Source organism: Piliocolobus tephrosceles, chromosome 3, assembly GCF_002776525.5.
Source record: "Piliocolobus tephrosceles isolate RC106 chromosome 3, ASM277652v3, whole genome shotgun sequence".
NCBI lineage: Eukaryota > Metazoa > Chordata > Mammalia > Primates > Cercopithecidae > Piliocolobus > Piliocolobus tephrosceles.
In genome coordinates, this window is record NC_045436.1 from 146,239,027 (window position 1) to 146,261,838 (window position 22,812).

At 46.6% G+C, this 22,812-nt stretch overlaps 1 pseudogene; it reads right to left on the minus strand.

Annotated features, from left to right (window-relative positions):
• The window catches only part of LOC111550835, a 13,190-nt pseudogene extending 11,017 nt beyond the window's left edge, over positions 1-2,173 (minus strand).
• Between the last annotated feature and the right edge of the window lie 20,639 nt (positions 2,174-22,812).

Below are 22,812 nucleotides of genomic sequence, written 5' to 3' on the forward strand. Positions count from 1 at the left end.
AAAAAAAAAAAAAAAAAAAAAAAAAAAAAAAAAAAAAAAAAGAATTAAAGGCCGGGCACAGTGGCTTATGCCTGTAATCCCAGCACTTTGGGAGGCCAAGGTGGGCGGATCACCTGAGGTCAGGAGTTTGAGACCAGCCTGACCAACACGGAGAAACCCCAATTCTACTAAAAATACAAAATTAGCCAGGCATGGTGGCTCATGCCTGTAATCCCATCTACTCTGGAAGGCTGAGGCAAGAGAATCGCTTGAACCTGGGAGGCAGAGGCTGCGGTGAGCTGAGATGGCGCCACTGCACTCCAGCCTAGACACCAAGAGCAAAACTCTGTCTCAAAAAAAAAAAGAATTAAAGAGCAAATAATAAACCAACAAGCAAAAAACCCTCTAATCTCAGGAATTTTGATTCAGTAGCTTTATGAAGGATACCAGCATGTGTATTTATTTATTTATTTATTTATTTATTTGAGAGGGAGTCTCACTCTGTTGCCCAGACTGGAGTACAGTGGCACAATCTCAGCTCACTGCAACCTCCACCTCCTGGGTTCAAGCAATTCTCCTGCCTCAGCTTCCCAAGTAGCTGTGATTACAGGCGCCCACCACCACGCCCAGCGGTCAGGAGATCGAGACCATCCTGGCTAACACGGTGAAACCCCATCTCTACTAAAAAAATACAAAAAACTAGCCAGGAGAGGTGGCGGGTGCCTGTAGTCCCAGCTACTTGGGAGGCTGAGGCAGGAGAATGGCGTAAACCCGGGAGGCAGAGCTTGCAGTGAGCTGAGATCCGGCCACTGCACTCCAGCCTGGGTGACAGAGCGAGATTCCATCTCAAAAAAAAAAAAAAAAAAAGTAATAATTAATTAATAATAAACCTTATGAGAGAGTTACTACTATTTATCTCTATATCATAGGAAAAGAAACTAAAAGAAATGCTAAGCAGCTGTAGAACCAGGGTTTGCTGGCTCTAAAATTCAGGTTCTTTCTAACTCACTATGATATGACTTTAATCAGGGAAAAAATATAATCCCTTTCGAAATTTATACATATGAGGCTGGGAGAGGTGGCTCACACCTATAATCCCACCACTTTGGGAGGCTGAGGCAGGTGGATCACCAGAAGTCAGGAGTTCGAGACAAGCCTGGCCAACATGGCAAAACCCCATCTCTACTAAAACTATGAAAAATTAGCCGGGCGTGGTGGTGGGTGCCTGTAATCCCAGTTACTCAGGAGGTTGAGGCAGGAGAATTGCTTGAACCCAGGAGGCAGAGGTTGCAGTGAGCCGAGATTGCACCACTATACTCCAACCTGGGCAACAAGAGTGAAACTCCGTCTCATAAAATAAAATAAAATAAAAATTACTCTGGCAAAAGCATAAAAGAATTTGGGCCGGACATGGTGACTCATACCTGTAATTCCAGCACTTTGGGAGGCTGAGGCAGGTGGATCATCTGAGGTCAGGAGTTCGAGACCAGCTGGTGAAATCCCATCTCTACTAAATGGGAACATGGCCAACATGGTGAAATCCCATCTCTACTAAAAAATACAAAAATTAGCCAAGTGTGGTGGCAGGCACCTTAATCTTAGCTACTTGGGAGGCAGAGGCAGGAGAATCTTTGAACCCAGGAGGTGGAGGTTGGAGTGAGATGAGATCAAGCCGTTGCACTCATACCTGTGGGACAAGAGCAAGACTTCTCTCAAAAAAAAAAAAAAAAAAAAAAAAAAGGAAGAGTAAGGGTGTGGCAGTGGCAAGCAGGTAAGCAGAGTGGTATGAATGATGGGTGAAGGTAAGACACGAATAAGAAGACTACTGTCTCCTTATTCTATAGTGATCAAAATAAATGCTCGGGCCTAAGCCAGGAGGGTGGCAGGAAGGATGAAAAATAGAACACAAATTGAGCGGCAGGGGAAGGTGACAGAATGATCAGGATTGAGTGACTTAAATCCTGGCCCATAAGGCATGCCATCGAGAGGCTGGCTTGCTCCATGCTCTGTGTGTGTAACAAGTGTTGGGGGTCAGCGGCTGTGGTGATTTAGGCCAACTACAGAGAGAAGCAAAGGGGACTTACCATTTTATTGTTGATCTTCATGCTTACAAGATATACAGGAAATGCACAGGGAGCTTGGGGGGAACAGCTATTGAGATTGTAGGAGTGTTATGCCCAGACCGTTTATTCCCTGAAGAAGACCACCAAAGTCCAGAGTCAAAGCCAAGCAGCAAGGATCTTTATTACAGGTTCGAACCTGGAGCTCTCACTCACTCGTGAAACGAGCCGGGCAGGAGAGCTCCCCAACTGGGCTCCGGACAGTGTTATATAGTCCAAGAAAAGTAGGCATAGAATCATTATACAAATCAAATGTATGATTGGCTGATATTTTAACAAGGCGATTTGGCTGATTATGATTGGTTCCCGCCATTTCTAGTATTTTAGTTAATTTTGAAATTCTGATGACGTTTATCAGGGGCTTGCAGGGCAGGGGCAGGGCTTGTTTTCGCAAACCCTGAGGCAGGAAAGCAGTCCTGCAGAAGCAGAACAAAGGCAGTTAATCATATTGTGACAGGTTTCACAACAGGTTTTGCAACATGAATGTACCTTACTTAAACGCGTCTTGTGACCTTGCCGTGCCACAGAAGGAAAAACAGGAACTTACAAAATCTTTACAAAATGTTTGTGAGAGCAGAACAAAGGTTTAGCAATAGGGTGTGGCAGGAGAGTGAGGACACATTTTTGTGTCCTTTCAGGAGTAGTGAGGGGAACAGGCCCACACAAATAGTACACTGAGCCCCCACTGTCTTTCTGGCTACCCATGGTGGTGCTGAGAAAGTAACTATGGCACTGGTAGCTGACTCTCAACTTGATGGGGGAGCATTTGAGCTTTAGCCCCTAAGTTTCCTTGGGAAACTCAGTGGTCAGGGTCCCTCCATGGCTGACGCAGCAATCAGTAAAAAGCAAATGAAGGCCAGGCGCAGTGGCGCATGACTGTAATCCCAGCACTTTGGGAGGCCAAGATGGGCAGGTTACTTGAGCCCAAGAGTTCAAGATCAGTCTAGGCAACATAGCAAAACCCCATCTCCATAAACAAAGCAAATGGAATGAGCCCACTGGTTATTTGGAGGCAATTGTTCTCAGGCCAGAGTGAACCACTGGGGTTACTAGATTTATCATGCATATAGAAACTCTTGGGAAAAAATAAACCATCCATTAACTGCAAAATGGAAGTTCTAGCTATTTCATTTAAATCAGAGATCCCCAACAGGTACCAGTTCTGTCCTCGGCCTGTTAGGAACTGGGCTGCATAGCAGGAGGTGAGCGGAGGGTGAACCAGCAAAGCTTCCCCTGTGTATATAGCCATTCCCCGTCACTTGCATTAATTAATGCCTGAGCTCACTTCCTGTCAGATCAATGGTGGCATTAGATTCTCATAAAAGTGTGAACCCTATTGTAAAGGATCAAGGTTGTTCACTCCGTATGAGAATCTAATGCCTGATGATCTGTCACTGTCTTCCATCACCCCCAGATGGGACTGTCTAGTTGCAGAAAAACAAGCTCAGGGCTCCCACTGATTCTACATTATGGTGAATTGTATAATTATTTCATTATATATTTCAATGTAATAATAATATAAAGTACACAATAAATGTAATGTGCTTGAATCATCCCAAAACTATGTCCCAACCCACCATATGTCTGTGGAAAAATTGTTTTCTGTGAAACCAGTACCTGGGGACCAATGATTTAAATACCTTAAAAAACAGCCAGGGGCAGTGGCTCATACTTGTAATCCCAGCACTTTGAGAGGCTGAGGAGGGTGGATCACCTGAGGTCAGGAGTTCAAAACCAGCCTGGCCAACATGGTGAAACCCCATCTCTACCAAAAAAAAAAAAAAAAATTAGCCATGCATCTGTAGAGGACTACGTGCTCACAAATGAGACGTTCCCGATAAGTCCTGCTCTTGAAAACAAAGCAGGGCGTTCCTTCCCTGCAAACAGGGAGGACAAAGGAGCCAGCTGCAAACAGCAGACCCTGGGGGCTTGTTTATGTGTAAACATCTTGAAAATCCAGAAAGTCAGGGAAAGGTCAGAAAAACAACAATGTGTCTTGTGACTTGGTAACATTCCACAAACGACTGCAAAAAATAAAGCGGAGCGTGTCGTTCAGGGCGGCTGCCATGTTTGTCTTGTCTTGTGTTGTCTTGTGTGTTCATTCCTTTGTTTAGGAAACACGCAGACCCCAACATGCATTGTGGCACTTGCCTGTAGTCCCAGCTACTCAGGAGACTGAGGCAGGAGAATCGCTTGAACCCCAGAGGCGGAGGTATCAGTGAGCAGAGATTGAGCCACTGCATTCCAGCCTGGGTAACAAAGCAGGACTTTGTCTCAAAAAAAAAAAAGAAGAAATTACTTAGGCAAATAGTAAGGGTACAGAAATCCTGGATAAGGTTTTCCTTTATTTATTTATTTATTTATTTTTTGAGATGGAGTCTCCCTCTCTTACCCAAGCTGGAGTTAGGTGGTGCAATGTCAGCTCCCTGCAACCTCCGCCTCCCAGGTTCAAGCTATTCTTCTGTCTCAGCCTCCCAAGTAGCTGGGATTACAGGCATGCACCACCATGCCCAGCTAATTTTTGTATTTTTAGTAGAGATGGGGTTTCACTATGTTGGTCAGGCTAATCTTGAACTCCTGACTTTAAGTGATCTGCCTGCCTCAGCCTCCCAAAGTGCTGGGATGACAGGAGTGAGCCACCGTGCCCAGTCAAGGTTTTCCTTTTAATGAAAAGCAGCCCCCAAGACCAGCCTGGCCAACTGGTGAAACAAGAAAGTAGGTGTTACAGATTGTTAGTAGAGACGGAGTTTTGCCACGTTGCCCAGGTTGGTCTTAAACTACTGGGCCTAAGTGATCTGTCCACCTGTGTCTCTCAAAGTGCTGGGATTACAGGTGAGAGCCACCACTCCTGGTGCTAAGATATTTCCAGCAGTGGTTTAGCAGCAGAGAATAACATGAAATGGAATATTCAGAGATGTCTCAGAATATTCTACAGTCAATGTCAATGGATGACAATGAAAAATGATATTTTTACATGGCCTATAAGACTTCAATTGATAGCCCCTCTTACACTTTTTAATTTTTTCCTGCCATCATTCCCTCAACTTTATATGTCACTCATTAACTAGGGCAAGCTTGTTCAACCTGCAGCCCCAGATGGCTTTGAATGCAACCCAACACAAATTCGTGAACTTTCTAAAAACATTATGAGATTTTTTGGCGATTTTTTGGCAGTATCTGATTTACATAGGGCTCACAGATTGGTTCAGTCAGGTATGACGTTTACATAGCTCTCAGGGAAGGCTGGCATCATGGATATACCATGATCTATTATCTTGTTGATTCAGCTCTGCATTTAAAAGAATGTTAAGGCCGGGCATGGTGGCTCAGGCCTGTAATTCCACCACTTTGGGAGGCCGAGGTGGGTGGATCACTTGAGGCCAGGAGTTTCAGACTAGCCTGAACAGCATGGCAAAATCCCATCTCTACTAAAAATACAAAAATTAGCTGGTGGTGGTGGCACACGCCCATAATCCCAGCTACTAGGGAGGCTAAGAAAGGAGAATTGCTTGAACCCAGGAGGCTGAGGTTGCAGTGAGCCACGATTGTGGCCATTATACTCCAGCCTGAGTGACAGAGGGAGATGCTGTCTCAATAAAAAAAAAAGAAGAAGAAATATAGCAAAACAAAAAGAAATTAGCATACAAAAAGGCCTTAGGAGTCCTCCCTTGAAAGAAAATTCCTGCAAGCTATGTTTCTTTTCAAAGGAAAAAAAAATGTTTTCAGCCTGGGCAACATGGAGAGTTTCCGTTTCTACAAAAACAATGTAAAAATTAACTGTACGTGGCCAGGTGTGTGTAATCCCAGCACTTTGGGAGGCCGAGGTGTGCAGATCACCTGAGGTCACCTGAGGTCATGTTAGCCTGCCCAACATGGTGAAACTCAGTCTCTATTAAAAATACAAAAATTAGCTGGGTGTGGTTGTGGGCACCTGTAATCCCAGCTACTCGGGAGGCTGAGGCAAGAGAATCATTTGAACCCGGGAGGTGGAGGTTGCAGTGAGCTGAGATTGTGCCACTGCATTCCAGCCTGGGCAACAAGAGTGAAATTCTGTTTTAAAAAAAAAAAAAAAAAAAAGGCTGGGTGGATCACGAGGTCAAGAGATCGAGACCATCCTGGTCAACATGGTGAAACCTCATCTCTACTAAAAATACAAAAATTAGCTAGGCATGGTGGCACATGCCTGTAGTCTCAGCTACTGAGGCTGAGGCAGGAGAATCACTTGAATCTGGGAGGCAGAGGTTGCACTCCAGCCTGCTGACAAAGCGAGACTTGGTCTCAAAAAAAAAAAAAATTAGCTGGACGTGGTGGTGTGCACCTGTGGTCCCAGTTGCTTGGGAGGCTGAGGTGTGAGGATCACTTGGGCCTGGAAGGTGGTGGCTGTAGTGAGCTGTGATCACGCCACTGCACTCTAGCCTAAGCAACAGCACAAGACCTTGTCTTAAAAAAAAGTTTGGCTGGGCATGGTGGCTCACACCTGTAATCCCAGCACTTTGGGTGGCCAAGGCAGATGGATCATGAGATCAGGAGATCAAGACCATTCTGGCTAACATGATGAAACCCTGTCGCTACTAAAAATTAAAAAAAATTAGCCAGGCACGGTGGCAGGCACCTGTAGTCCCAGCTACTCAGGAGGTTGAGGCAGGAGAATGGCGTGAACCCAGGGGGTGGAGCTTGCAGTGAGCCGAGATGGTGCCACTGCACTCCAGCCTGGGCAACAGAGTGAGACCTCCATCTCAAAAAAAAAAAAAAGTTTAAAAATACTGTGTTTGTTTATATATCAAGAGAAATATGAAAAATTCACTGAAGACTGATATTCTTAATACTATCATATTTGTACAGTGTTGTAATTAATTTAAAGTGACTACAATTGTGATCATCAGAAAGCATTCCATGCATATGGGAGTAGCACTTGACCTTACACAGCTAACTCACCATTACTAGCTGTTGCAACGCAGGGACATATCTAGCTTCTGCTGAACATGCATATATACTAAAAGTGCCATGGGCTAGCACAGTAAGGCTAGAGTTACAGATCTCTGCTTTCAGGTCAGTACTGTGGGGGAAGTAGGAAAGAGGAAGTAGGATTAAGACTATTTGGCAGCAGATAAATAATCTCTTCTATAGTTAGGAATTCTTTATTAAACGTGAGGGTATAGACAAGATCGGTTCTCCACCTCCAAGCATCAGCAAAGACCCTTTCATATCTGGACACCTTCCATCTCAAAGTATAGTTCATATATCAAATTTTGGTGATACGGACTCAGGCCAGGGAGATGCTATGGCTGTGTTGAATTACTTGACCTAGCTCTTCTTACCTGCAGTTGCTAGAACCCAAGTGCTTTCATGAGGTCAATGAAAGGATCAGATAGGTATTAAACTATTCCTAGCTCTTTTATTAAAACTGCTGTACAATGAAGAGTATATTCTTGCTTTTACACTGCAGCGAGGTGGGAAAAACAGTGGACCAGAAATCTCACATCTCTTATACAAGAATGTTCATAGCAGCTCTATTCACAATGGCCAAAATCTGGAAATGTCTATCAACCTGTGAATAGATAAATAGATCATGATATAGCTTCACAATAAAATAATGTTCAGGAACAAATACCTACAAATACAACAGCATGGATGAAATCTGAAAACGTTATGCTAAGTTTTTTGTTTGAGACAGAGTCTTGCCCTGTCGCCCAGGCTGGAGTGCAATTGTATGATCTCAGCTCACTGCAACCTCCATCTCCCAGGTTCAAGTAATTCTCCTACCTCAGCCTCCCGAGTAACTGGGATTATGGATGTACACCACCACACCCAGCTAATTTTTTTGCAATTTTTAGTAGAGATGGGGTTTCACCATGTTGGCCAGGCTGGTCTCGAACTCCTGACCTCAGGTGATCCCCAAGCGTCGGCCTCCCAAAGTGCTAGGATTATAGGCCTGAGTCACCACACCCGGCCCACATTCCACATTATGCTAAGTTTTTTTGTTTTTTTGTTTTTTTGTTTTTTTTGAGACGGAGTCTCACTCTGCCACCCAGGCTGGAGTGCTGTGGCTGGATCTCAGCTCACTGCAAGCTCTGCCTCCCTGGTTCAGGCCATTCTCCTGCCTCAGCCTCCCAAGTAGCTGGGACTACAGGCGCCGGCCACCTCGCCAGCTAATTTTTTTTTATTTTTTAGTAGAGATGGGGTTTCACCGTGTTAGCCAGGATGGTCTCGATCTCCTGACCTCATGATCTGCCCGTCTCGGCCTCCCAAAGTGCTGGGATTACAGCCTTGAGCCACCGCACCCGGCTATGCTAAGTTTTAAAAGCCTTATACAAAAGCATGTATGTTGCATATTCTTTAAATTTCACTTATCCAGTCGGCTCTCCTTATCCGTAGGTTCCTCATCTATAGATTCAACCAACCACAAATACAAAATATTCAGGCCAGGTGAGGTGGCTCATGCCTGTAATCTCAGAACTTTGGGAGGCCTAGGCGTGCAGATCACCTGAGGTCAGTGTTTGGATGAACGGAGGCAGGATGGCGCACTTCCGGGTTCTTCTTCACCAGCTTTTCCGCCCCGCAAAAATGCAGCTGGCGCCCAGGGAGGGTGCAGACCAACTGGGCATGAGCCAGGTGACGTCAATCCGAAGAGACCAAGATTTACCTGGTCGCACCTGCAGAACACCCCTGACACGCCCGTGCCCCGCCTATTGCCCTCCCACTCCTAGAAAAGCCGCTCTTGGCCAGGGTCCCAAGCGGACTTCCCAGCCCCACTCCTGTGGGGATGTGGGGACTGCCGGAACTCCATCTGAGAGCCCCACGGGGGGAACTCTGTCGGCCTCCTTTGCCAGAGGCTGATAGACCTCTCCCCCACACCTTAAGTGACCAAAAATAAACTTGCAGTTTTGCTCCTACACTTGCCTACCCACTGGTTCTTTTGCGCTCGCTTGGCTGGTCTTAGAAAAAACAAATCAGTCAGGAGTTTCAAACCAGCCTGACCAACGTGGAGAAACCCTGTCTGTACTAAAAATACAAAATTAGCCAGGCGTAGTGGCGCATGCCTGTAATCCCAGCTACTCGGGAGGCTGAGGCAGGAGAATCGCTTGGACCCAAGAGGCGAAGGTTGCAATGAGCTGAAATCGCGTCATTGCACTCCAGCCTGGGCAACAAGAGCGAGACTCAGTCTCAAGGAAAAAAAAAAAAATTCAGGAAAAAAAAAACAAAGCAGTTGGGCATGGTGGCTCAGGCCTGTAATCCCAGCATTTTGGGAGGCTGAAGCATGTGGATTGCTTGAGCCTAGGAGTTTTGAGACCAGCCTGGGCAACATGGTGAAAACCCATCTCTACAAAAGATACAAAAAGTAGCCAGATGTGGTGGCCTGAGCCTGTGGTCCCAGCTCCTGGGGAGGCTGAAGTGGTAAGATCACTGGAGCCTGGGAAGTTGAGGCTGCACAGAGCCATGATCACACCACTGCACTCCAGCCTGGGTCACAGAGGAAGACCCTGTCTCAAAAAATTAAAGTTAAAGTTTAAATGTAAATTTAAATTTTAAAAAATGTTTAATCTTTATTTACTTATTTCTTTAGAGTCTCCCTCTGTCACGCAGTCTCCCTCTGATGGCCCACTGGAGTGCAGTGGTGCCATCTTGGCTCAACACAACCTCTGCCTCTGGGATTCAAGAGATTCTGGTGCCTCAGTCTCCTGAGTAGCTGGGATTACAGGCATGCACCACCACATCCGGCTAATTTTTGTATTCTTAGTTGAGACAGGGTTTTGCCATGTTGCCCAAGCTGGTCTCCAACTCGTGACCTCAAGTGATCTACATGCCTCGAACTCCCAAAGGGCTGGGATGACAGGCATGAGCCACCACACCTGGCCTAAATGCTATATTTAAAGGAAAATTAAAAAAAAAAAAATTACAGCTTAATACCAAGGCCAAAAAAAAAAAAAAAAGATTGTTTAGAAAAACAATTGTAGGCCAGGCACGGTGGCTCACGCCTGTAATCCCAGCACTTTGGAAGGCTGAGGCGGGCAGATCACAAGGTCAGGAGATCAAGACCATCCTGGCTAACACAGTGAAACCCGGTCTCTAATAAAAAATTACAAAAAATTAGCCAGGTGCGGTGGCAGGCCTGTAGTCCCAGCTACTCGGGAGGCTGAGGCAGGAGAATGGCGTGAACCCGGGAGGTAGAGCTTGCAGTGAGCCGAGATCGCGCCACCACACTCCAGCCTGGGCGACAGAGCAAGACTCCATCTCAAAACAAAAAAAAAGAAAGAAAAACAATTGTAAAAAATGCAAATAAAACTCAAAACAGTATAGCAAGTATTTAAATAGTATTTGCCTTGTATTTGTTATTATAAGTAACCTAGATTTGATTTAAAGTATATGAGAGGGGCGAGGCATGGTGTTTCATTCCTGTAATCCCAGCACTTTGGGAGGCCAAGGCAGGTGGATCACTTGAGGTCAGGAGTTAGAGACCAGCTTGGCTAATATAGCAAAATACCACTTCTACTAAATACAAAAATTTGCCGGGTGTAGAGGCAGGTGCCTGTAATCCCAGTTACTCAGGAGGCTGAGACAGGAGAATTCCTTGAACCCAGGAGGTGGAGGTTGCAGTGAGTCGGGATTATGCCACTGCACTCCAGCCTGGGCGACAGTGAGACTCCGTCTCAAAAAAAAAAAAAAAAAAAAACCCACAGAAAAACATATATGGAAGGAATGGGAGGAGGTACATCTAGTCTATGCAAATACTGGGCCTCTTTTATATAAGAGGCCTTGTATGGAAGTTGAGCATTCGAGGATATTTGGTGTCCATACAGCTCTGAGAACCAATCCCCAGCAGATACTGAAGGATGACAGTATGAAGTTTCAGAACAGGCAAAATTAATTTGTTGGACTCATTCACCACTTTCCGATTGCTTATGGCACACTAGTGTCAACCTGAAATAATCAAAAGGATCAGAATCCACCTGAAAGACTTTATTCAAGCAAAAAATTGGAAATAGCCATTTGGGAGATAAAGGCTACAGAAAAATGGGGTCAGTGCTCCAAAGTTAAAAGTTAAGTTTCTTTCCTTCTATTTTTCCTTATTTTTAATTTTAATTTTACTTACTTATTTATTTATTTTGAGACGACATCTACTTATTTATTTATTTTGAGACGACATCTTGCCCTGTTGCCGAGGCTGGAGTGCAATGGTATAATCTCTTCCCACCGCAACCGCTGCCTCCCGGGTTCAAGCGATTCTCGTGCCTCAGCCTCAGCTAGGATTACAGGCATGCGCCACCATGCCTGGCTAATTTTTTTGTAATTTTAGTAGAGACGGGGTTTCACCACGTTGGCCAGGCTGGTCTCGAACTCCTGACCTCATATGATCCACCCGCCTCGACCTCCCAAAGTGCTGGGATTATAGGCCTGAGCCACTATGCACGGCCTTATTTTATTTCTTGAGACAGAGTCTCACTCTGTTGCGCAAGCTGGAGTGCAATGGCGTGATCTTGGCTCAGGGAAACCTCCATCCCCGGGTTCAAGTGATTCTCCTGCTTCAGCCTCCCAAGTAGCTGGGATTACAGGCGCCCGTCGCCATGCCCCACTCATTTTTTGTATTTTTGGTAGAGATGGGTTTTCCCATGTTGGCCAGGCTGGTCTCAAACTCCTGATCTCACATGATCCTCCTGCCTCAGCCTCCCAAAGTGCTGTGATTACAGGCATGAGCCACCGTGCCTGGTCAATTTTTAGTTTTTTTAAGAGATGAGATCTTACCAAATTGCCCAGACTGGTGTGAAACTCCCAGGCTCACAAGATCCTCCTGCCTTGACCTCCAAAAGTGCTGAGATTACAAGCGTGAGCCACTGCATCCTGCCCTTGAATTCCTTCTTACAAAGACAGAAGAAAGCAAGTTTAGTAGGATTATAACATTTTCTATACTAGCCTGGTTTATGAATTACAACAATTTAATTAATTATAGTTTACTTTTTTTCCCATATGGCTTGTTTTCTTTTTTCTCGCTTTTCTTTTCTTTTCTTTTTTCTTTAGACAAAGTCTCACTCTGTTGCCCAGGCTGGAATGCAGTGGTGCAATCTTGGCTCACTCCAACTTCTGTTTCCCAGGTTCAAGCAATTCCCCAGGCTTAGCCTCCCAAGTAGCTGGGACCACAGGTGCCTGCCACCACACCCAGCAAATTTTTGTATTTTCAGTAGAGCTGGAGTTTCACCATATTGGCCAGGCTGGTCTGGAACTCTTGGCCTTAAGTGATCCGCCCACCTTGGCCTCCCAAAGTGTTGGGATTACAGGCATGAGCCACCGCTCCCAGCCTGTCTTTTTTTCTTTGTGCTAGTTTTCATTACCTTTCCAATTTAAAAGAATGTACTTAACATTCCATCTTAAGAGGATGTGATAGCCATGAAATCTTTGTGTGCGAGAAAAGTAAGAGGGAAGTTAATCTATGATGAAGATTAACTGTGAAGAGGGAAGAGGTCTGCCCTGGCCCTTTAGTCCTTTGCAGTATTTTAAAAACAATGTAGATAAGGAATAAGAATAATCTATAATCAGAGAAACAAAGTTTCTAGTTGCCTAGGTAACAGCTGCCTGTCACATGATTCAGGCCTTATAATCTCACTCCTTTAAAGCTCAAAATAATTTACAGTTCCAACATGCTAGATTTTAAATTTATTTTCACAGTAGCTACACTAGCATTTTTTTTTTTTTTAAGTTAACAAGTGTTTGGGTGAGGGAGAAGGGACAAGATGGAGGAAGGTGAACAAGAAAGTTGCTTCCAGGTTCTTCCTCACCAACTTTCCCATGCCGGGAAAATGCAGTCCGCGCCCAGGAAGATGCAGATCAACCGAGCATGCGCCAGGTGACGTCAATCCGAAGAGATCAAAACTTACCTGGCCACGCCTATGGAGACACCCCTATCACGCCCTTATCCCGCCCACTGCTCTCCCCATTCCAGTACCAATGCATAAAAGTCTGCTGCCGGCAGGAGCCGGTGTGACTTCTTCAGCCCCCACATTTGTGGACCAAAGAACCTCACCCGAGAGTGCAGGCGCGACTTCCCTGGCCCCATACCTGAGGACCGAGGAACCTCACCCAAGAGTGTGTGCATATTTGCAATAAAGGGCTGCCGCTTTCTTATGTACTTTGGCCTCATGTTTAATTACTTAGCTCTTCTAAATTAAGTTACATTAAATTAAATTAAGACAGGTGGTGCCGAAACCCGGGAGGAGACCCCTCCTCAGGGCCCCCCAAGGTCCAGGGAGCCTCCTCCTCCTTTCACACCACAGATGGACCAGGACCCAGATGCTACTTTCCACACCTCCAAGCCTCCTAGAGGTAAGTACGTCTTGCCTCCCTCTCATACTCCTTAGCCAGAAGTCCTGCGCAGGCCCAAGGCTTTTGGTCACCAGGTGACCCACAGGAGAGTTCCCAAAGGTGGAGACGTCTGCCCAAAGGAACTCCATTTCAGTCTGCGTGAGACCCGTCCAGGATGGAGACGTCCGCCTGGAGGTAATCTCCATTCCGGCTCCAGGAGCCATCCGGTCTCTAGTGGCTCCAAAGAACGCTTTGTAGCCAGATAGAGTTCAGTTTCCGCCTTCCGCGAGAGAGAGGCAATAAGAAATCCCCAATCCAAAATACCTAGAGACACCCCTTTAAGGTGTCTTCTAGCTAATCTCAAAACTTTACAATTAGAGCAAGATCTTAAATGAAAGCGACTAATTTTCCTCTCCACAGTGGCATGGCCACAATACAAGTTAGATAATCAGTCTCAATGGCCACCAGAAAGAACCCTTGACTATAATATTTTACTTTATTTGTCTAATTTCTGCCAAAGGCTAGGAAAGTGGTCAGAAATCAATTATTAGGACTTGTGCTCTTGCCCAGACCTGTGCGCCCAATGTTCAATAGCCCAGGTCTTGTTAGCAAAAACCCAGCCCTCGGCCCCCACCTCAGCACCTGAGGAGGACTCCACTTCCATTTCAGATAAGGCCAATGGCAGGCGACCTCCCTCCTGACCTTCCAACCCTTCCCTTCCTATGGACCTCCTGACGCCCCTCCCTCAGCCACTCCCCTTACCCCTCCCTATGCACTTCCCACCGCCCCCTCAACACTCCTCCCTCAGCAGCCACTCCTCTCACCTCTCCCATTGCAGCCCATACCCGTTCAAAGACTACTATACCAAACCTTACAAATCAACCTTCCACTAACCAACCTAACCCTGCGTCCCCTACCAATCTACTGGCCCCCCTCTGAGAGGTCGCCAGAGCCGAAAGGCTAGTTAGAGTCCATGTCCCTTTTTCCTTGGCTGATCTCTCCAAAATTAGACAACGACTTGGCGATTTCTCAGCCAACCCCACGCAATATTCCAAAAAAATTTAAGTACCTTTGTCAGGCATATCTAACCTGGCATGACTTACAGGTCATTTTGTCCTCCTCCCTTAACCAAGAGGAAAAAGAGCACATTCTCGCAGCCGCCAGGCAACATGCAGATCAATGGCATTTAACTGACGCCACCGTCCCATTAGGAGAGATGGCTGTCCCATCCATAGAACCAGATTAGGACCACCAACCACAGCAGCCTGGCCGCCGTAGGAGGGACATTATGATTCAATGTCTCTTGGCCGGTATGCAGGCAGCCTCTAACAAAGTGGTTAATTTTGATAAATTAAAGGAAATTATCCAACACCCAGATGAGAACCCGGCTTCCTTCCTAAATCGCCTTACAGAGGCACTAGTCCAATTTACCCAGCTAGACCCCACTTCCCCAGCCAGGGCAGCTATCCTAGCCTCCTATTTTATTTCCCAGTCAGTCTCAGATATTCGAAAAAAGCTAAAAAGGTTGAAGATAGGCCTCAGACTCCCATACAGGACCTAGTAAAAATTAGCCTTCAAAGTTTTTAACTCCAGAGAAGCAGCAGCTGAGGCCGCAGAGCTAGACAAGGAGAAAAGAAAGGCTGCGCTTCAGGCGCAAGCTTTAGTGGCTGCCCTCCAACCAGCGTTGCCCACTCTGCTGGCAAGGAAGACACAGGGCAAGTCTCCTAAAGGCTCCTACAAGTCTCCTAACGGCTCCTGCTATAAATGCGGAGACCCAGGACACTAGGCAAACCAGTGTCCCCAGGCCAAGTCGGCCACTCCATCTTGTCCATGCTTTAAGTGTGGCACAACCAGGCATTAGGCAAAACACTGTCCAAATCCTCACCTGCCTACCACGCCATGCCCAACCTGCCAACAGGAAGGACACTAGAAGTCTGATTGCCCCGCCATCAAGACAGGTGCTGCGCCTCAACATGGTGCCTCTCCTCAAAGGTCAGAAAGCTCCTTCCAGCTGCTACACCTTGACGATGATTGATGGTGCCCACACTCAGAGACCCCAGTCACCCTTGCCGAGCCCAAGGTAACGCTACAAGTAGCAGGTAAGCCAATTTCTTTTCTCCTCGTTATGGAGGCTACCTACTCAGTTTTGCCATCCTATAGTAGACCTAGCCAACTCTCCACTATTTCAGTAGTAGAAGTAGACAGTAAGCCATCTAACCCTCGCCAGAACTCAATGTTAAACTGTTGTCTGGACTATGCATGTTTTGCCCACTCTTTCCTCATCATGCCCTCATGTCCCACCCCCCTCTTAAGACGAGACATCTTAACCAAACTCTCCATAGAGACACGTCAATCGTAGGTAACCCTACTTCCCCTTGCCCTTACCAGACTACAGGCGACACCTAGAAGCCCTACAGGCCTTAGCCCATTTGAACTAGTTTACAGGCGCCCTCTTGCATTACGAGAACTTCCTATTCTTCCCACACCATTGGCACCCTACTTGCCCTATCTCTCTCTCTTAAGACAATTACTTAGAGAACACGCTGAAAGGTCACTTCCCCCACCTACATAAGGAAATCCAGACACCCCCTCAGCCCTTTCTCCAGGTGACCAAGTTCTACTCAAGGATCTACATGCAAAAGGCCTTATTCCTAAGTAGAAGAGCCCATATACAGTAATTCTTACCACTTCTACAGCAGCCAAGCTTTTAAGTCACAGTTCCTAAGTCCATTTTACCCAGTTGAAGAGAGCCTAGCCCCCTCAGGCTAAGTGGCAGTCCACCCAACTGTTGCCCACCCGTCTAAAAATAACCAAGATAGAAACAAGCTAGATGAGCCACACCCTCCTCAAATTTTCCTGTTTCTTCACTATTCTTCATCTTAACTGACTTTTCCCTCACAAACCCCATAGATACCCTCCTCCCCGACCCATCCCCCAACCAGTGGGTCTCCCAACTTTTTACTCTCATAGAAGACCTAGCTTGGCAAGGTGCCCTTTGTGATTTCAGCAATGTTAAACTTACTCTCTACACTTTTCCCACCATTATTATGGTTCATTCTAATCCCCCTAGTTACTCCTACTAATCCTAACTTTGTATGGAAATTTTCTATAACTGAAACCTGGTCTACAGACAACCAGGTACAGTCAGTCATGCAGGGCACTGCAGAATGTCCCCCCCAGGGCTGTCAATCTGCCCTCTCCCTAAACTTTTCCCTAAGTTCCATCACTGGAGGCCTCCCAGCCATATGTTTCTTATATGACCAAACAGAATATAATTATAAGAACTACTGGCAAGAAACCAACCTCAGGTGTCCATACAATTACTGCAAAATCCATCCTTTGTATGACTTCTTTGCACAATCCCAACATAAAAATATGTTTCAAAGCCCTTCGCCAGGAACATATAGTCTTATTATTAATGATCCCTAGGACCCTCGGTGGGCCCAGGGAGTAAAAGGTGGACTATATGCATCAACTTCTTCCTCATATCCCACCGCAACCATCCAGGTAAAGAGAATATATGTTCAGCAAGTACAACTCCCTAAGGGTGTACAGACCCTACAAAATTTAACCTCAGCCATAAAATCTCATGAACAAAAAAATACAGAAGCTGTTAAGCCCCCAAACCCCCCTAACAATGAGGACCCATTCTCATGGCTAACACTTATTCGCCAGGGACTTGACTTAACCCAGGCTGCCGGAGTAAAAAACCTCTCCCAGTGCTTCCTTTGCACTGCACTCGGAAAAGCTCCCTTAGTGGCAGTCCCTCTACCAGCCACTTTCAATATCACCACCGACTCTACCAGCTCCTCTCAAGCAACATCCTTGCCTCAAGTCCCACTATACCGTAATCCACAGAGTCAAACCCTTCCTTGTTGCTACTCTACTCCCAACTCTTCATGGTGTAATTATACCCAATTTCCCAATAAGACCCAGACAGCCCCTGTTGGCAGCTACTTCTGGTGTAACCAAACTTTATCTAAAATTCTTAACCCCATCTCCATCACCCAATCCCTTTGCGTCCCAGTGTCTTTAGTGCCTAGCTTAACCCTATATAGCGAAGGGGAATTGTCCGAACTAGCTTCCCAGCTTACCACTCCCAGCAATAAAATCCAAAAGTGGGCCGTTTTTCTTCCCTTAGTCATCGGGGTTTCCCTAGCATTGTCCCTAATAGCCTCAGGACTTAGGACAGGGGCACTCGCCCACTCAATTCAGCCCACACGGACTCTCTCCACTCAGGTCCAGGAAGCCATAGAGGCTTCAGCTAAAAGCCTGGCCTCTTTACAGTGTCAGATTACCTCAGTGGCCCAGGTAGCAGCATAAAATAGGTGAGCATTAGATCTTCTTACTGCTGGAAAAGAAGGAACATGCCTCTTCCTAGGAGAAGAGTGTTGCTATTACATAAACGAATCAGGCCTAGTTGACACCAACGTCTAAACTTTAAACAAAATCAAAAGGAGCTTCAACAACTTAATGCCCCCTTAACCCCCGGACCACCGGTATGGCTGCTGCTGGAAGTACAGCAGCTACTTCCATTCCTAATTCCCATACTAATCCTCTTCCTTGCCTTATGTTTTGCTCCCATTTTTATAAAATTTCTCCAAGCCAAGGTCCAAGAAATCACCCGAGTCACCTTCAATCAAATGCTCCTGCATCCCTACACCCAACTGCCAACCTCAGACCCTAACTACACCCCTTAACAGCAAGAAGCAGCCAGACAGACAACGGCGCCCCAAATTCTTATAATCAATAAGAGGTTGGACTGTTTGGGTGAGGGAGAAGGGACAAGATGGAGGAAGGTGAACCAAGAAGGCACAATCCATGTTGCTTCCGGGTTCTTCCTCACCAACTTTCCCTCACGCAGGAAAATGCAGCCTGCGCCTGGGAAGATGCAGATCAACCGAGCATGCGCCAGGTGATGTCAATCCAAAGAGATCGAAACTTACCCGGCCACGCCTATGGAGACGCCCCTATCACGCTCTTATCCTGCCCACTGCCCTCCCCCTTCCAGTACCAATGCATAAAAGTCCACTGCCGGCAGGAGCTGGTGTGACTTCTTCGCCCCGGCATTTGTGGACCGAAGAACCTCACCTGAGAGCGCCAGCACGACTTCCCTGGCCCCATACCTGAGGACCAAGGAACCTCGCCCGAGAGTGTGTGCATATTTACAATAAAGGGCTGCCACTTTCTTATGTACTTTGGCCTCATGTTTAATTACTTAGCTCTCCTAAATTAAGTTACATTAAATTAAATTAAGACAACAAGTGCTTTCCTACCTCAGAGCCTTTTGTTCTGCTATTCCCCCAAAATAGGTTATTATTTCTTCCCCTTTTAATCTGGATTACTACCCCAATTTAGACATCCTGTTTTTCAAGGAATCTTTCTGGTTAGCTCTCTTGCACTTATTTTTTGTCATAATTATACTAATTATAAATAAGTCATCATTGGTAAGTTTACTTGTTAGGGGCCTATTCCACCTTAGACTGTGAATTCCTTGATGTGCAGGACTATTTATGTCTATTTAGTGTTCTACTCCCAACCTCTATCAGCATTTTTGAAAATACAGTGGCAGCCAGGCACAGTGGCTCACACCTGTAATCCCATCACTTTGGGAGGCCAAGGCAGGTGGATCACCTGATGTCAGGAGTTCGAGACCAGCCTGGCCAACATGGTGAAACCCTGTCTCTAATGAAATTACAAAAATTAAGCTGGGTGCAGTGGCAAGTACCTGTAATCCCAGCCCTTTGGGAGGCTGAGGCAGGGGGATCATGAGGTTAGGAGTTTGAGACCAGCCTGATCAAGACTGTGAAACCCCGTCTCTACTAAAAATACAAAAATTAGCCAGGAGCAGTGGCAGGGGCCTGTAATCCCAGCTACTCAGGAGGCTGAGGCAGGAGAATTGCTTGAACCCAGGAGGCGGAGGTTGCAGTGAGCCGAGATCATGCCACTGCACTCTAACCAGGATGACAGAGCAAGACTCCATCTCAAAAACAAAACAAAACAAAAAACAAAAAACTAGCCAGGCATGGTGGCGGACACCTGTAATCCCAGCTACTTGGGAGGCTGAGGCAGGAGAATCTCTTGAGCCTGAGAAGTGGAGGTTGCAGTGAGCCAAGACGTTGCCATGGCACTCCAGCCTGGACGACAGAGCAAGACTCCATATAAAAAAAAAAAAAAAAAGAAAGAAAGAAAAGAAAAGAAAAGAAAAAGAAAAAGAAAATATAGTGGGCAACTAATAAATATTTACGGATTAAGCCACATAGTCGAATGAATCCATGTTTCCATCTTCTCATTTTCCAAAAATTTGGTGAACTTTGGTCATCTTTTCATAGGGCAACAATTTTGTAATATTATTTTCCATATAGAGAATGAAAAGATAGTCTCAATTAGTCAGGCGTGGTGGCACACACCTGTAGTCCTAGCTACTTGGGAGACTGAGGCAGGGGAATCCCTTGAACCAGGAGGCAGAGGTTGCAGTGAGCCAAGATTGCGCCACTGCACTCTAGCCTGGGCGACAGAAGGAGACTCCGTGTCCAAAAAAAAAAAAAGGAAAGAAAGAAAAAGATATACATTTCTATGGTCCAGAAAGGGGGGACAACTCAAAGGGGTGGGAGGGGGCACTTACAGGCTATAGGTAAATTTGAACATTTTCTGGTTGACAATTGGTTGAATTTCACTAAAGACCTGGGATTGATAGAAAGGAAATGTTGAGGGTAAGATAAAGATTGTGGAGACCGCCGGGCGTGGTGGCTCATGCCTGTAATCCCAGCACTTTGGGAGGCCAAGACGGGCGGATCACGAGGTCAGGAGATCGAGACCATCCTGGCTAACACGGTGAAACCCTGTCTTTACTAAAAATACAAAAAATTAGCCGGTCGTGGTGACAGGCGCCTGTAGTCCCAGCTACTTGGAGGCTGAGGCAGGAGAATGGTGTGAACCCGGGAGGCGGAGCTTGCAGTGAGCCGAGATCCTGCCACTGCATTCCAGCCTGGGCGACAGAGTGAGACTCCATGTCAAAAAAAAAAAAAAAAAAAAAAAGATTGTGGAGACCAAAGTTCTTTGTTAAGTCTTATAGTGGTTGCCTTTAAAGACAATAGACGATAAATGTTTTCTATTCAGATCTTAGTTAATCTCTTCAGCATTGGGAGGGTCTGGAGGAAAAAGATAGAGCTATGTTAATAGAGATCCTTTGGAGATGCAAATTTCCCCCACAAAGAACAGCTTTGCAGGGCCATTTTAAAATATGACAAAGAAACATGTTTTGGGGTAAAATACTTTTTTTTTTTTTTTTTTGAGACGGAGTCTCGCTCTGTCGCCCAGGCTGGAGTGCAGTGGCACAATCTTGGCTCACTGCAAACTCCACCTCCCAGGTTCACGCCATTCTCCTGCGTCAGCCTCCTGTGCAGCTGGGACTACAGGCGCCCGCCACCGCACCTGGCTAGTTTTTTGTATTTTTAGTAGAGACGGGGTTTCACCGTGTTAGCCAGGATGGTCTTGATCTCCTGACCTCGTGATCCGCCCCTGTCTCAGCCTCCCAAAGTGCTGGCATTACAGGCGTGAACCACTGCTCCCCACCGTTTTGGGGTAAAATACTTTGATTCTGGCCAGGCGCGGTGGTACAGAGCAAGACTCTGTCTTAAAAAAAAAATACAAAAGTTAGCCTGGCATGGTGGTGGGCACCTATAATCCCAGCTACTCGGGAGGCTGAGGCAGGAGAATTGGTTGATCCTGGGAGGCAGAAAGGTTGCAGTGAGCCAGGATTGCAACACTGCACTCCAGCCTGGGCAACAGAGGGAAACTCTGTCTCAAAAAAATAATAATAATAATAAATAAAAATAAAATGAAAACACTTTGATTCCTTATCTGTTAATGTTATGCCAGAGTCAGGTTGGGAAATAAGTCAAGATACATAGGGAAAAATTAAACCCATCTGCAATAAAGTGATCCCGGCCACTTGGCTTTGACTTCGGTTTCTGGTGGTCGTCTTGGAGGGGGGTCTCGGAACTCAGGGCACAACATTTGGGGGCTCGTCCGGGATTCCCCCCCAAGCCCACCAGACTCCAGGTCAACGGGTCATCACTAATCAGTAAGTAAGCCAGCTTTGTCTCTGTTCGTCTTTGTCTCTCTGAGGAATCCCGCGGGATCTGTACTGAGGTTGGCATAGTCTCGGCGGACGCGCTATAAGACAGCCACCTATAAGACAGAGGACAGACGTCCTCTGGTGCCCATCTGGGGCCTCTGTATTCTGTTGGCCCGTCTGACTCTGATCGGGAACTAAACCCGAAACGCGCTTGCGGAACTGTTGTCTGTTGTTGCTGTTGTAGACTGTTACTTGTTTAGAACTCACTTTCACTTTTCAGGAGCCGCTGGACGAGACAAAAGTTACTTCAAATCCTGTTACTGATATTTCTCTGTATCCCTTTCTCTACCTCCAGGGGTTCCTGAAATGGGCGGCACCCAGAGTACGCCACTCTCTCCTTGTAAATAACTTTAAAGATGTCAAAACTAGGGGCTATGACCTTAGTGTAGAGCTAAAGAAAGGGAAATTGACAACCTTCTGCCGCTCAGAGTGGCCCACTTTCGGCATAGGGTGGCCTCCCGAGGGAACATTTTGCCTCCCTATTATCACTAAGGTAAAAACTAAAATTTTCCTACCAGGACGTTCGGGGCATCCTGATCAGATCCCCTACATCTTGGTATGTCAAGACCTTGTGGAAAACCCGCCACCCTGGCTAACTCCTTTTGTACTGGCCCCGGAGCCATGTAAAGCACTGGTCACATGACCAGTGGAAAACTCTCACAAACCAAAAACTCCATCCGCCCCCCCCTATCCCTGTGTTGTCTGACAGTCAGGACCTTAGAACCCCCACCCTATCTCCCTCATCCCGGTCCTCAACCTCAGGCCCCACCAGCGGTCCTCCCCGGGGGACATGAGGAACGGGAGGCAGCGGCTGCGCCAGTGGCAATCGAAAACGAAAATAGTTCCAGGGGACCAGCGGGATGAACGCGTGGACACGCCCAACGCGAGACAGTCCCGCGGCCCCCTGATTCCACTGTGGCACTCCCCCTGAGGGAAATAGGACCCCCTGATGATACGGGCAACCCTAGGCTCTGGTATTGGCCATTTTCCACCAGTGACTTATACAACTGGAAAACCCAGAATGCCCGGTTCTCAGATAACCCCAAAGACCTAACGGCCCTTCTAGACAGTGTTATGTTCACCCACCAACCCACCTGGGATGACTGTCGGCAGCTCCTCCGGATTCTGTTCACGACGGAGGGGAGAGAAAGAATACAGGTTGAGGCCAGAAAACTGGTTCCCGGAGATGACGGCCAGCCAACCGCCAGTCCTGACCTCATCAATGCAGCTTTCCCTCTGACCAGACCTAGATGGGATTACAACACGGCAGAAGGTAGGGGA